Source organism: Heptranchias perlo, chromosome 20 (genome assembly GCF_035084215.1).
Source record: "Heptranchias perlo isolate sHepPer1 chromosome 20, sHepPer1.hap1, whole genome shotgun sequence".
NCBI classification, from domain to species: Eukaryota; Metazoa; Chordata; class Chondrichthyes; order Hexanchiformes; family Hexanchidae; genus Heptranchias; species Heptranchias perlo.
Window position 1 is genome coordinate 14,711,923 of NC_090344.1, and position 16,226 is coordinate 14,728,148.

Here is a 16,226-nt window from a genome sequence, read left to right on the forward strand (position 1 = left end):
ACTTCCATATAACCGCCTGAGCATCATATACCTTAATTCCTCTGGTTCACAAAAACCTATCAATCTCAGGTTTAAAATTAACAATTAAGCTAGCATCAACTGCTGTTTGCGAAAGAGAGTTCCAAACGTATACCTCCCTTTGCTTGTGGAAGTGTTTCCCAACTTCACTCCTGAAATTGCTGACTCCAATGTTTATGCTATGTCCCCTCGTCCCAGGCACCCAACGAGCAGAATTAGTTTCTCTCTATTTGCCCCAACAATTCCCCTTAATATCTTGAAAACTTCGATAAAATCAGCCCTTAACCTACCAAATTCCAGGGTAAACAACCCTAGTTTGTGTAAATCTCTCGTCGGAATTTGACCCTTGGAGCCCAGGTATCATTCTAGTAAATCTACACTGCACTCCCTCCACAGCCAATATATCCTCCCTCAGGTGCGGTGCCCAGAACTGAACACAGTACTCCAGGTGTGGTCTAACCAGAGCTTTGAATAGCTGTAGCATAATGTCTATTCTCTAGTATTCTATGCCTCTAAATATAAAGGCCAGGATTACATTCGCCTTTTTGATTATTTTCTGCACCTGTCCATGACATTCTAAAGACTATGTAGCTGGACCGCTAAGTCCCTTTGGACCTCCACAGTTTCGAGCATTTCATCATTTAGAAAGTATTCTGAAATAACCTCTTTAGGTCCAAAGTGGATGACCTCACACTGGACTAAATTGAAATCCATTTGTCACAGTTTTGCCCATTCATTTATTATATTAATGTCTATCTGTAATATTGTTCTTCCATCTGCACTGCGTACAATGCTGCACATCTTGGTGTTATCGGCTAACTTGGATATGTGGCTTTCTATCCTGTCATCTAATATCAATGAGGCCGCCTGAAGGTAAATTCACATCGAGCTTCAATCTCCTCATCAGCTTGAGACATTTATTTACTTCACATGTGTTTCGCCTTGGAAAGTTCCGCACTCTCTCCTCTGGATCTTAAAAATGCTCTCGATATAATTCAATTCGACCAACAGCAACACTGAAAAGGTATCAGAAGCCAATTGGTGACTTTTCACAAAAAGCATTCGAGTTGTCAGGGCCGTCGTGGATTCGAACCCGGGACCATTCGTATCATTAATCAATAAAATCCCCCAAGTGAGAATCATACCCCGAGAAAAACAAGCCACTGGCTGTTGCACAGCCAGTATAAATGTCCGCTGCCTCCCACAGCCTATCAGCCATCTTTCAGACCGTTTCTGTCCATCCCATCTCGTTTTCTATTCTGGTGTACAGCAATATCAACTTGTGCACGAACTATTTTCAGTCACTAATATTAGTCTCCCTTTACCAAATGGTTTTGACTGTACGACCTGTATTATCAAGTAAGACGTTTCAGAACTAGTTGCTCTGAAACTACCTTGCTTGGGAGGATACTGCGAGGTGCAGATGAACACAGGGACGTTTGAAGTGCATGTCCACAGATCGTTGAAGGTAGATGGACAGGTAGATAAGGTGGTTAAAAGGCATACCGGATACTTTCCTTAATTAGCCGAGGCATAGACTGTAATAGCAGTGAGGTTATGCTTGAACTGTATATAACATTAGTTAGGCCACAACTTGAGTACTGCGTGCAGTTCTGGTCATCACATTACATGAAAGCTATGATTGCACTGGAGACTCGTGACTCCCCGAAACCTTTCTAACATCTACAAGGCATAAGTCAGGAGTGTGATGGAATGCTCTCCACTTGCCTGGATGTGTGCAACTCCAACAACACTCAGGAGGCTCGACACAACCCAGGAAAAAGCAGCCCACTTGATTGGCACCTCATCCACCACATTAAACATTCACTCCCTCCACCACCAGCGCACCGTGGCTGCAGTGTGTACCATCCACAAGATGCACCTCCCAAACCCGCGACCTCTACCACCTGGAAGGACAAGGGCAGAAGGCACATATGAACACCGCAACCTGCACGGCCCCTCCTAGTCACACACCATCGTTACTTGGAAATATATCGCCGTTCCTTCATCGTCACTGGGTCAAAATCCTGGAACTCCCTACATTGCAGCACCGTGGGAGAACCTTCACCACACGGACTGCAGCGGTTCAAGAAGACGGATCACCTCCATGTTCTCAAGGGCAATTAGGATTGGGCAATAATTGCTGGCCTTTCCACCGACGCTGACATCCCATGAATGATTAAAAAAATGTTAGGATTTCCTTCAGTCTGAAACAGAATGTTGCTGGTTGATTAATGGCGATTAGAACGAGTATTCGTCTTTTTTACAGAGTTTAATGAGTTTTGCGAAATTAATACAATAAACTATTTTGTAAAACTTAATTCCCTGAACGGGAATCTGACCCGGCTCTCGCACTGAGAGCATTTGTAGACGGCAGCTATCATCTGAGTTATGCCAATATGCATTTACACAGTGAACTTTTCGTCGTGCAGTAATTATCACGCACGCCGAACACATTAAATAACTCCGGTTCGAAACCGAGCGGAAACATTTTGAAAACGTTATCCACCAACAATTAGTGAATATAAATGAAGCAAGAATTCACTCTGTAGTTAAATATGAAAAAAACACAACACCTCATCGAAGCTCTGTACAGTTCTACACAAACTCAAGCATTACAGAGTTACCGACAGTGTCTCTCCCTCACTCCCGTTTCCTGCCCTAACGGTGCAGAAAGCCCCTCTCAAAGCTGCACATTGCGACTGTTTTCAGTTGATTTGTGAGAGATCATTAAAGAATCCTGCAGCGCTGCGTCGGTTAATAACTGCAGTTCTAAACAGCACTGCATCCATCAGTTTTTCGATTTCGATGTTCCCCAGCTCCCGGATTGAGTGAAGCCACGACAGCAACAACATTCAGGCCGCCTGTCCGGCCCCGCTCTCTCCAATCACACGTTGCTGGCGGAAAGAAGCGAATGCCGCCGAAGAAGGCGCATTTCTGTCCATCCCTGGGAAACAGGATACCACCGAAGCTTTGACAGCACATCGCAGCATCGTCTGTCCCGCAGTTGTTGCTCCGATGCAAAGACAGAACTTGCCAGCTGTTTCAAAATGTACAGCCTAAAACAGACTTTGAACCTTCAGATCATTATCGGTTGTAAAAGTCCGATGTTCTCCCGATTGAGCTACCCAGACTCGCGATTGAAAAAGTTTCCACTATGCAGATTCCTGTACTCGGAATTATCCCTCGTTGACGTCGAACCATGATGAGGATCCCTTTTTGAAAATACTCAGTAACGTGTTGAGGAGAATCCGTGTTTCTGTTGAACATGATGTAAGAAACATGGACAGTGAATTCATGAGTTTACAATTCTTCTTGTTTGTGCCAAATGTCTTTTCATTCGTTCGCACCAATTAAAATAACACTTTACCCAATGGCTCAAAAGCTAAACTTGTCCCACACGGGAGCTGGAAAAGGCCTCTCGACCTTTCATGTATTAACATCTGTAAACTGAATAATTTCACCCGTTACACCTTGACACCAGGCAGCAGATTTCCCTTCCAAATTTTCCCCACACGAAACTTCCAACCGACGATTATCCACTTAACGAAAAGAAGGATTGTGTATTTGGTTCTTTCGATTTAAGGACCTCGTATAGTACCATTTACCATATCAGCTGTCGCTAATCGCCTGCTCTCCCCCTATAAACAAGTAAACTCACACCTGCTATTACAAGACGGTAGGCCAGAGGAACCCAAGTGCCCACATGGGAAGACTAAGAAGTCGATGTGTTATGGAACATACCAGTTGTGCCTTGAACTCCGGTCAAAATGTTCGGACTGAAAGGTTTGCTTGTCCTCGGTGCGACTCGAATTCATAACCTGGGCATTTCTAGAGCCCATATAACTACCGGCGAGTGATCGATTGCACCACAACCTTATATACCCATCGACGCTACTCACTGTGATATCTAACTTGATGTTAGGGACAAACGTGGTGACACGGCTTCCTATTCCTTCACCTACGTCATTTATACATGCAGTCAAAAGTTAATGCCCCAGAACTGATCACATCCTGCCAATTCGAGTACATACCTTATTATCCGGGGTCTCTGTCTCCCTCCTTCTAACCAACTCCCTACCCATTTCAATAGGTTGCCTTAAATTCTACGCACTCTCATTGATGTTCACAGCCTCTTATGTGGTACCTTATCGAATGCATCTGGAAGTCAATATTATCTAACACCCAAAGAAACTCCATTATCTATCACGTAGTTACGTCTTCAAAAAGTTCAACTAGTTTTGTTAGACTTGACTTACTCTTTACAAATCCATGCTGGCTCCAGCTGATGACTTCATATTTATCCAAGTGTTCAGTCATTCTTTCCCTAATAACGGATACTGGTAACTCCCCCACAACAGACTTCAGACTAATGGGTCTTTAATTTCCAAATGTATCTCTCCTACCCATCCAAATAATGGAGTGAGATTGACAATGTTTCAATCAAAAGAACAATTCCTGAATCAGGATAGTTTTGAACGATCATGACGAAAACATGTACAATTTCCTCACCTATTCCTCTTAGACCCCTGGGATGGGAACCATCAGGTCCTGGAGATTTGTTTATCTTTAATCTAATTATTTTCTCCATTACCATTATTTTACTTATACGAATCCCCTTGATTTATTTTCAGTTTTCCTCGTGTCTCTGGTATGTTAGCCTCATCCGTTTCTGTGAAGACCGATGAAAAGTAAATATTTAGCAACTCTACCGTTTCCTAATTTTCAATTACAATATCATCGGAATCTGTCTTTAAGGGGCCCACATTAGTCTAAGCCTCCCTTCTTTCTCTTAATATACTTGTAAAAACATTGAGAGTTGTCCTCATTTTCCCTCACAAATTTTGCTCCTTTTCCCTTTTTGCTCCTCTTACGATTTTTTTTAGTTTCAACACCACAATAAACAACACTCCGCTGTAAAGTTCGGCCCAATATTTCTCCATCGTCAGAGCGAGAATTGTCTGAACCCTTAATTTAATTAATGTAACAAACATAAGCAGACATAATCATCCGTGTATCAACGCACTGATGGATACACAAAGATAAACACAGCGAGAAATGCAGTCAGTATCGGGATGCACGGGTAAAAGGATAAGCGAAATAGACAAAGATAAAACGCTCTGAACCGCTAACAGATTGTAACGTGTCCCTGATAGATATTAGTGAGAGGAGGTGGGGCAGGAGTGCCATCAATTGGCGCTGTGGTTTACTTGGTTAAAGCATCTATCTAGTAAACAAATAATCGTAGGTTTAACTCCCAGCAGTACCTTGTGTAACTTACTTTTTTCACCTAATTTGTGGAATTAAGTGACAAAATAACACTGTGGAATTTGTCTTTGTTCAGGTTCCAGGAGGAAACGGATATCAGAATGACTGGTCAAAAATGCCCTTTCATTTTACAGACAGACCTCTCACAGAATGTGTCTGTAACATGCTAATAAAGGATTCTTGTTTCTGGGCTCGTTGGGGTAGGGGTATAATTCACGTTTTGAGGTTCAAACTTGGAAGTAGTCTTAATTTGGACCGAGATTTGTGATCTTGACCAGTGGTACAAATTTTTGCAAAGAGGAAAAGGAAGTCCCCAAATCACTCCACCTGAATATCTGAGCCCGGATGAAACATATCCCAGGTTGTTAACAGACGCAAAGAAGGAAATGACGGAGGCTCTGACCATCATTTCCCTGTCCTCCCTGGCGGCAGGTGTGATGCCGGAGGACTTGAGGTCTGCCAACGTTGTACCGTTGTTTAAAAAGGGTAAAAGGGATAGATGGAGTAAATGCAGGCTAGTCAAACTAACCTCGGAGGTGGGTAAATTATTGAGCACAATTCTGAGGGAACGTATTGATCGCCTTTAGAAAGGCACGGATTAATCAAGGACAGTCAGCATGGATTTGTTAAGGGAAGGTCGTTTGAATTGATTTTTTCAGAGAAGGTAACAAGGAAGGTCGATGAAGGTCGCGCCTTTGAAGTAGTCTACATGGATTTTAGCGAGGCTTTTGACAAAGTCCCACATGGCAGATTGGTCAAAAATGTAAAAACCCATTGGATCCAAGGGAAATTCGCAAGCTGATCCAAAATTGATTGAGTGACAGGAAGCAAAGTGTAATGGTCGACGGGTGTTTTTGTGACTGCAAGGCTGTTCGGAATGGGGTTCCAGAGGGCTCAGTACCAGGTCCCTGCTTTTCGTAGTACAGATCATTGATTTAGATTTAAATGTAGGAGGCATGATTAAGAAGTATGCAGATGATACAAGAATTGGTCGTACGGTTGATAGTGAGGACGAAAGCTGTAGACTGCAGGAAGATATCAATGGACAGGTCAGGTGGATAGAAAAGTGGCAAATGCAATTAAATCTGGAGAGGTGTGAAGTAATACATTTTGGGAGGGCAAACAAGGCAAGTGAGCACACAATAAATATTGAAATTAATTTGCCATTTATACGACTATTCTGCAAGTTTACTGATGTCTTCCTGTATTTTTCGCATTTTCCTTTGTATTAACTACAGCTCCCAATTAGTTGTCGTCCGTAAATTTTGAAATGGTACTTCCGATTCCTGCATCCAAATCATTGAAGTAAATTGTGAACAACAGTGGTCTAAGCGCCGATAAATTGTGAACAACAACGGTCCCAGCACCGATAAATTTTGAACAACAGTGGTCCCAGCACCGCCAATTTGTGAACAACAGTGGTCCCAGGACTTTTGATCTTGAACTGCAGTTGAAACTTTTGCATAAAAGGAAAAGAATTCCCCAAATCGCTCCACGTGAATCTCAAACGCTTTGGGAAGAAGTTCAGTTCCAGCAATCAGGAATTTAAAGGCACTTCAATGACCTGAACTTTCTTTAAATGAGTTTTGTTAGTCATTGTAGTCGACCGTGAAATCGCTCTCGGCTTTCACCTCACTGAAGCAGACTGTCGCCGCGTTGTATCTGTCAGCGTGTAAGTGACGAGGTTAGGCTATGCATGGGTCCTATCCAATTTTTGAAATCTCACCAAGTGCCATGGAAAAGAAACTTAGAGTCGAACTGTCCCTGTAAGTGATGAGTTGAAGGGAATGTCACTCCAAGCAGATCTGGACAATGCACAGAGCAGTCTCACAGGAGTTCCAAATCCACCGTCCAGCCACTCGGCAATCACAAATTTTAACTGAACATTACTCAGGCGCAGAGTCACCCGCTGAAATCGACTCTTTTTCGGGCACATGTTTTTCTTGACATCATAACCACTGGTTTAAAAGTGAAAACTGCGGCCCGCTTCACTGTAAGTACAAGGGACAACTTTGTAGACACAGTGTAGTGTCACAAACCTGCTCGTTGGACCTGCTCATTTCAACTCATCTCATTTTCAGCAAATCTGAACATTACTGAAACAAAGGATGTTGAATCACTGCTCGAAAATCAATGCTCTCTATCACTGGAGGACTGAGTCTTCCAACATACAGGCATTTAGGGGCAAGGGGAGCTTGAAGTTCAGAAATAAGACAGCACAGATTTTCACTCGTGCAAACTGCACACCTTTTATTTTTAAAAGGTGTACTGATGGTAAAACAGTTGTTATATTTATTGCTGCAGCTGAAGCTTTAGTTCGGTAAATTAGTGGTTCTGTCTGTAATGCGTCGTGTCACTGTGGCGCAATTGGTTACTGTGTATGGGTCTTAATTAATAATGGTTGGTGGTTTAAGTCTACCTAAAGGAGAAGAAGGTTGCTGTTACCAATCATTGTTTCACATTCCCAGGTTTCGAACGTGTGTCTTATTTGCTGCGACTAGCTGATCCCGGCTGATATTCCACTATTTCCCGTGCGGCCGGAGAGCAGGAACACGAACAATAAATATAAAACCGAGATTGGCTTCACGGAAATCAGAATTCTTCTTGACGGACCAGGTTCGAAGAGAAGACTCACTGTCTGCCGGAAAGCTGTCTCGCTGTGACGTGGATATTTCTGCAGGGAGCTGCACCAGACTGTTTCCATGTTTCCATAATCAATGTCACTCCTCTTACTTTGGAAAAATAAAATGGTGTTCACGTTCCAAAAGGTTTCAACTGATTTATGAGAGATCATTCAAGGATCCTGCAGCGCTGCCTCCGTTAACAACAGCAGTTCTAAGCCGCATTGCAGACGCAGCAACAATCCCATCAGTGGTTCGCTGTTCCCCAGCTCCCGGAGTGAGTGAGGCCGTGACAGCAGCACCATTCAGGCCGCCTGTCCGGCCCTGCTCTCTCCAATCACCCGCTGCCGATGGAAAGCAGCGAATGCAGTCTTGGACCGAGCATTACTGCCCCTCCCTGGGAAACTGGATATCACAGCCCCACGAAACCTTCCCATACACCGAGCACAGGCACTCGGCCTTCCAGCAGGATTTACCGAGAACCAGAGAGAGTGAAACTGTCATTCGGCCTCATTGGGAAAATCAGGGTAAGTAAATTAGAGATTCTGCAGTCAGGATACGCGAGTGGTCGAAGGCACTGGATTCAGGTTGTCTTTTCCCTGTTGCTGTATTTTCGAATCTTCAGTTCTTTACATATATGAAATTCTTTCTTGTGCCTTAGACTGGAGGTGATTTTTCTGCCCAGTTGATTCGCTGCTTGCAGAAAACCAACCCGACATCCATTCTCGGCAGATTTGCTTTTATTTGTTGTAAGAATGTGCAGTGTTTGGGGGTTCAGCAGGACACGGCCCGTCGAGTCAATCCATTGGAACAATTCTGCATCCATGTTTCCACTGCTCCATTTCATTCATGGGCCGCAATCTTACTGATAAGCCTACCGTGCGGCTGCGGCACTTTGTGAAAGTCCATATACACTGCATCAACTGCATTGCCTTCATCTACCCTCTCTGTTAATGTATCAAAAAACTCTATCAGGTTAGTTGAATTTGATTGCCTTTAACAAATCCGTGCTGGCATTCCCTAATCAATCCACACTCGTCCAAGTGACTGTTAGTTCTGTCCAGGATTATCGTTTCTAAAAGTTTCCCACCACTGAGGTTAAACTGACTGGCCTATAGTTACTGGGGTAATTTTTGCAGTCTTTTTTGAACAAGGGTGTAACATTTGTAATTCTCCAGTCCTCTGGCACCACCACCGTACCTATGGATGTTTGGAAGATTATGGCCAGCACATCCGCAATTTCCACCCTTACTTCCATCAGCAATCTCGGACGATTCTATCCGGACCGGATGACTTATCTCCTTTAAGTACGGTCAGCCTTTCAAGCACCTCTTCTTCATCAATGTTTAGCCCATCCTGTATCTCAACTATATCTTCCTTTCCTGAGACTCTGGCAGCATCTTCTTCCTTGGTAAAGACAGATGCCACGACCCATTTAATACCTCGGCCATCCCCTCTACCTCCACGAGTAGATCTCCTTTATGGTCCCTAATCAGAGCAGGGCTCTAACGACCCGTTTAATGTTTACATGCCTGTAGTATACTTTTGGATTCCCTTTTAAGTTGGCCGCCAGTCTCTTCTCATATTCTCTCTTTGTACCTACTATTTCATTTTTCACTTCTCCTCTGAACTTTACATATTCAGCCTGGTGAATGAATGAATAAAAAAAGGTTAGGATTTCCGTCAGTCTGAAACAGAAAGTTATTGGTCGATTAATTGGCGATTTGAACAACTATTCGTCTTTTTACTGAGTTTAATCAGTTTTGCGAAATTAATACAGTAAACTATTTTGTAAAAGTTAATTCCCTGAACGGGAACCGGACCCGTCTCCCACACTGAGAGCATTTGTAGACGGCAGCTATCTTCTGAGCCTTTCCTTTAGCTGTTTGCATAGAATCATAGAATCATAGAATCATAGAAGTTACAACATGGAAACAGGCCCTTCGGCCCAACATGTCCATGTCGCCCAGTTTATACCACTAAGCTAGTCCCAATTGCCTGCACTTGGCCCATATCCCTCGATACCCATCTTCCCCATGTAACTGTCCAAATGCTTTTTAAAAGACAAAATTGTACCCGCCTCTACTACTGCCTCTGGCAGCTCGTTCCAGACACTCACCACCCTTTGAGTGAAAAAATTGCCCCTCTGGATCCTTTTGTATCTCTCCCCTCTCACCTTAAATCTGTGCCCCCTCGTTATAGACTCCCCTACCTTTGGGAAAAGATTTTGACTATCGACCTTATCTATGCCCCTCATTATTTTATAGACTTCTATAAGATCACCCCTTAACCTCCTACTCTCCAGGGAATAAAGTCCCAGTCTGTCTAACCTCTCCCTGTAAGTCAAACCATCAAGTCCCGGTAGCATCCTATTAAATCTTTTCTGCACTCTTTCTAGTTTAATAATATCCTTTCTATAATAGGGTGACCAGAACTGTACACAGTACTCCAAGTGTGGCCTCACCAATGCCCTGTACAACTTCAACAAGACATCCCAACTCCTGCATTCAATGTTCTGACCAATGAAACCAAGCATGCTGAATGCCTTCTTCACCACCCTATCCACCTGTGACTCCACTTTCAAGGAGCTATGAATCTGTACTCCTAGATCTCTTTGTTCTATAACTCTCCCCAACGCCCTACCATTAACGGAGTAGGTCCTGGCCCGATTCGATCTACCAAAATGCATCACCTCACATTTATCTAAATTAAACTCCATCTGCCATTCATCGGCCCACTGGCCCAATTTATCAAGATCCCGTTGCAATCCTAGATAACCTTCTTCACTGTCCACAATGCCACCAATCTTGGTGTCATCTGCAAACTTACTAACCATGCCTCCTAAATTCTCATCCAAATCATTAATATAAATAACAAATAACAGCGGACCCAGCACCGATCCCTGAGGCACATAGCAGTGGTTCCATACTGTAGTGGTTATCACGTTTGCTTAATCCAGCTGCAGATTCCCCGATTCAAAACCCAACAACAATGTTATCTACTAAAAATCAATTAATATTTTAAAAAATCAAGAATTCACTTTGTGGTTAAATATGAATAAAGTGCAACACCTCACAGAACCGGTATATTTTCCTGTATCTGTCCAGTTCTACACACATTCAAACACTACACAGATACCGACAGTGTCTCTCCCACACTCCCGTTTCCCGACAGTGTCGCTCCCACACTCCCGTTTCCTGCCCTGACGATGCAGAAAGTCCCTCTCAAATCTGCACATTGCGACTGTTTTCAGTTGATTTGTGAGAGGTCATTAAAGGATCCTGCAGCGCTGCCTTGGTTTATAAATACAATTATAAACAGCATTGCAGCCGCGGCAACAAACACATCAGTTTTTTGATGTTCGATGTTCCCCAGCTCCCGGATTGAGTGAGGCCACGACAGAAACAACATTCAGGCCGCCTGTCAGGCCCCGCTCTCTCCAATCACACGTTGCTGCCGGGAAGCTACAATTGCCGCTTCAGGCAGCGCATTACTGCCCATCCCTGGGAAACAAGACACCACCGAAGCTTTGACAACACATCGCAGGCATCGTCTGTCCCGTAGTTGTTGCTCCGCTGCGAAGACAGTTGTTTCAAAATTCACAACCTCAACACTGGATCTTCAGATCACTCCCCATTTTAAAAGTCTGATGCTCTACCGACTGTGTTACGCAGGCTCGCTATTTGTTAAGTTCCCATCGGAAATATTCAGAGCAGGACTCTGAATTATCCATCGTAGACGTCGAACTTGGGTGAGGATCCCTGTTATAAAATTCTCAGCAACGTGTTGAGGAGAATCCTTGTTTCTGTTGAACATGATGTAAAAAACATGGACAGTGGACTCGTGAGTTTACAATTCTTCTTGTTTGTGCCAAATGACTTGTCATTCGTTAAAACCAATTAAAATAACACTTTACCCAGCGGTTCAAAAGCTAAACTTGCCCCACACGGGAGCTGGAAAAGGCCTCTCGACCTTTCAGCGTATTAACATCTGTGAGCTGAATAATTTCTCCCGTTTCACAGTGACACCAGGCACCATATTTCCCTTCCAAATTTTCCCCACACGAAACTTCCAACCGATGAATATCCGCTAAACGAAAAGAAGAATTGCTTGTTTGGTTCTTTAGATTTAAAGATCTCGTAATGGCCCCTTTGCCATATGAGCTGCCGCTAAAAGCCCCCTCTCCCACTATAAACAAGTAAACTCTCACCTACTATTGCAAGACGGTAGGCCAGAGGAACCCAAGTGCCCACTAAGAAGTAGATGCGTTATGGAACATATCAGTTGTACCTTGAACTCCGGTCAAAATTTTCCACTGTTCTAGGTGAGGCTTAAACTCACAACCTGGACATTTTTGGAGCTCATAAAAGTACCGCACACTGACCGCTTGCGCCACAAGAGCAGCGCACAATCGGTTCTATCAGTGCTCCCGTCAAACAGCTTCATTTTCCGTCTCTGAATTATCGCGTTGTGATCTTTCTCCAATTTCTCCAAGAAGCCTCCAATCAAGATGCGCTTCGATAAATATCCGCAGTGACCTTTAAAAGTCGTGGAATCTGAAACAAAACCCCAGAAGATAAGAACTTTTATTTATATTATTATTAACTAAAGGACAATTTTTGATGGTACTTTAAGGAGGATTTGGAAAAAGTGTGAAATGAAACTGGGAAACTCTCTCTGGGATGTCGTTGATTGAAGAGATGGGCGTTATTTCATTTGAAAACCGAGGCTCGGAACTTTCTGATGGAGAAGTGAGACAGAAGATTGTGGTTAGTGGCAGTTACCGGGGAGATCGAGAGGAGAGGGAGAAAAGTCAAAGTCACAGCTGTGACAGCTCAAGTGCTCTGCTTATCTGTAATATTTAAAACGTAATGTACACAGTACAGGGCAAACCGATTTGGTATCGGTTATCAAAAATACTGAAGGATACAGGTTCAAAGGGGGATTTGTGAAAAGGGAACATTTTTAACCGCCAGACCGTAATCATTTCCCATGAATCTGAAGCGTCTTGAGGAAAATGGCAGTGCGAACTGTGATGTTCGTGTCATCACTTCAAAGACCCTCCAATTACCGACAGTATCTTTGGACGAGTTGTGCAGCAAAACCGTGAGTGAAGCCGCTTTGCATTCATCAAACGTGTAAGTGACGATATTGGCGTTAATAAGGGTCGATTTCAATTATTTTAAATCTCACCATACCTCTTGACCCGAAAATCGACGATAAAATCGGGTTTTTCCTGTAGGTCGTGAATGGAAGGGAAAGCCGCATCAAACAGATCAGAGAAATGAAGAGCAGAAAATGTGGATGAAATTTGCACGAGTGAAAATCCCTGTTTTTCGGAAGACTCAGTCCCCAGTGGTGGAGAGGATTGATATTTCGAGCTGTTATTCACCAGCCTCAACTTCAGTAATTTCCTGTTTGCTGACAATGAGATGAGACGAAATGAACAGGTCTAACGAGCCGGTCGGTAACACAGGACAATGATTCAGTGCAGCTCGTTACCCAGTCACTGGGCTCCGTTATAGCCGCTCCTATCAGTAACATGCAAAGATAAATTGTAAATCTGAAACAGAAAGCGTTAATGTAAAACACTTAATATCAACCATGAGTTTTTCCCTCTTTCCGGCTTTTAAAACAATCTGTTTCACAGTTTGTCAAACCCAAAACAGCCTCTGGGATTTGCTGATCGAGAATTTCAGTGGAAATTGGGACCGTCACTTAGTATCGGAACAAATATACCCGCTGAGGTTTCGGGGTTGTTACTGTTTTATTTATATCAGTGAGTGACTGGTTTTAAACTAGCTGAGGGTCTAAACCTGAGGTAAGAGCCTGGGATAGACAAGAGATTCTACAATTTCTCAAGTTAAATTGCACTGATTCCACCAACACTGTACATCACATCCCTTGAACATTGTTACCTTTTACTATATAAAACTGGTGAGGGTGGAAATGGGAAATAACTGAAAAAACCTTCATTTTATCAAACTTATTATTATTATGCAAACAATGGACAGCCTATCCCAAAAAAAGACTCAATGTAAAACCAGTCGCCAGTCCCAGAGCCGCTGTGCCCGTGATGTGATTTTCATCCGATTCTGACTGACTTAGTATCAGACCCGCTCCCGTCCACAGTAAACGGATGGGGCCGGATCCATAAGAGAAAAATGAGGACCGACCTCCGCATAACCTGTCCTCATAATTTAACCATTTTAGCCCCGGTATCATTCTGGTCATTCTGCGCTGCACCAATCCAAGGCCAATATTTCCTTCCTGATGTGTGGTTCCCAGAGCTGAATGCAGTACTTTAAATGGGGTCTCAGCAGATATTTCTATCTTTAACATACTTCCCACCTTTGTATACCAGCTTCCTTGAAATAAAGGCCAACATCCCATGAGACATTTAAATTAATTTTTCACCCATTCCACTGGCTTTCAGCGATTTCTGTACTTGGACCCCTAAATATCTCTGCTCCTCCACAGTTCCTAGCTTCTCACCATTTAGAAAATACTTTGATCTGTCTTGCTTCAGTCCAACGTCGATGAACTCACACTTCTCCATATTGAAAGTTTGAACGGACTGGAACTCTTCTGTATGGAAAAGAGAAGGCTGAGGGGTGACCTGATATCGGACTTTAAGATTATGCAAGGGTTTGATAGGTTAGACGTAGATAAGGTGTTTGCATTTGTGGAGGTGGGGACTCCAAATCATTGGGGTCATGGATATCAGGTAGTCACTATTTAATTCAACATGGCATTGAAGAGGAACACATTTACCCAGAGGGTCGTTAGAATGTGCAATTCGCTCCCACAAGGAGTAGTTTAGGCGAATAGCATGGATTCGTTTACAGCGAAGCTAGAAAAACAAATGGAGGAGAAAGGAATATAAGGGTTTGCTCATAAGGTTAGATGAAGAGGGGTTGGCGGAGGCATGTTTGCAGCATGAACACCGGCATTGTCTAGTTGGGCCGAATTGCCTGTTTCCGTGATGTACATTCTATGTAATTCTATGTTACTCCATCTGCCACAGTTTTGCCAACTCACTTAATTTATCAATTTCCCTTGGCAACTTTATGCTTCCATCTACACCACTCACTGTGACACCTATCTTGGTGTCAGCGACACACGTGGATATACAGCTCTCTATTCCTTTGTCTACGTCATTTATATGCCTGATCTCTGTCTCCCACCTTCTAACCAACTCCCTACCCATTTCATTAGGTTGCCTTAAATTCTACGCACTGTCATTGTCGTTAACAGTCTCTTATATGGTACCTTATTGAATAGCTCTGGAAGTCAATATCATATAACAATCATGGACACTCCATTATCTACCACGTTAGTTGCATCTTCATAAAGTTCAACTAGTTTTGTTAGACTTGACTTACCCTTTACAAATCCATGCTGGTTCTCTCTGATCAATTCATGTTTATCCAAGTGCTCAATCTTTCTTTCCCTAATAACGGATACTGGCAACTTCCCCACAAAGGATGTCAGACTAATGGGTCTATAATTTCCAACATCATCTCTGCTACCCATCCCAAATAATGGAGTGACATTGAAATTGTTTCCATCGAAGGAACAATTCCTGAATCAAGAGAGTTTGAACGATCATGACTAAAGCATGTACAATTTCCTCACCGAGTCCTCTCAGTCCCCTGGGATGGTAACCATCAGGTCCTGGAGATTTGTCGATCTTTAATCTAATTATTTTCTCCATTGCCATTATTTTACTTATACTGAATCCCCTTGATTTATTTACAGTTTTCCTCATATCTCTGATATGTTAGGCTCATTTATTTCTGTGAAGAACGAAGCAAAGTAAATATTTAGCAACTCTACATTTCAGGATTTTCAATTACAATATCACCTCCATCTGTCTTTAAGCGGCCCACATTACTCTTAGTCTCCCTTCTTTCACTTAATATACTGGTAAAAATCTTGACTGTTGTCCTCATTTTCCCTAACAGGTTTTTCTCCTTTTCCCTGTTTGGACCTCTTCCGGTTTTTTATTTTCAGCACCAAAATAAACAATACTTTGCTGTAAAGTTCGTCTCAATAGTTCTTCACTTTCAGAGCGAGAATTGTCTAAACCGGTAATTTATTTAATGTAACAATCATAAGTACACATACTCATCCGTTTATCAACGCATTGATGGATACACAAAGATAAACACAACGAGATATGCAGGCAGCATCGGGATGCACAGGTGAACGGACAAGCGAAACAGACAAAGATGAAACGGTCTGAACCCCAAACAGACACTGACGTATCAATGATAGATATTAGTGAGAGGAGGTGGGGCTATGCTATCATGAATG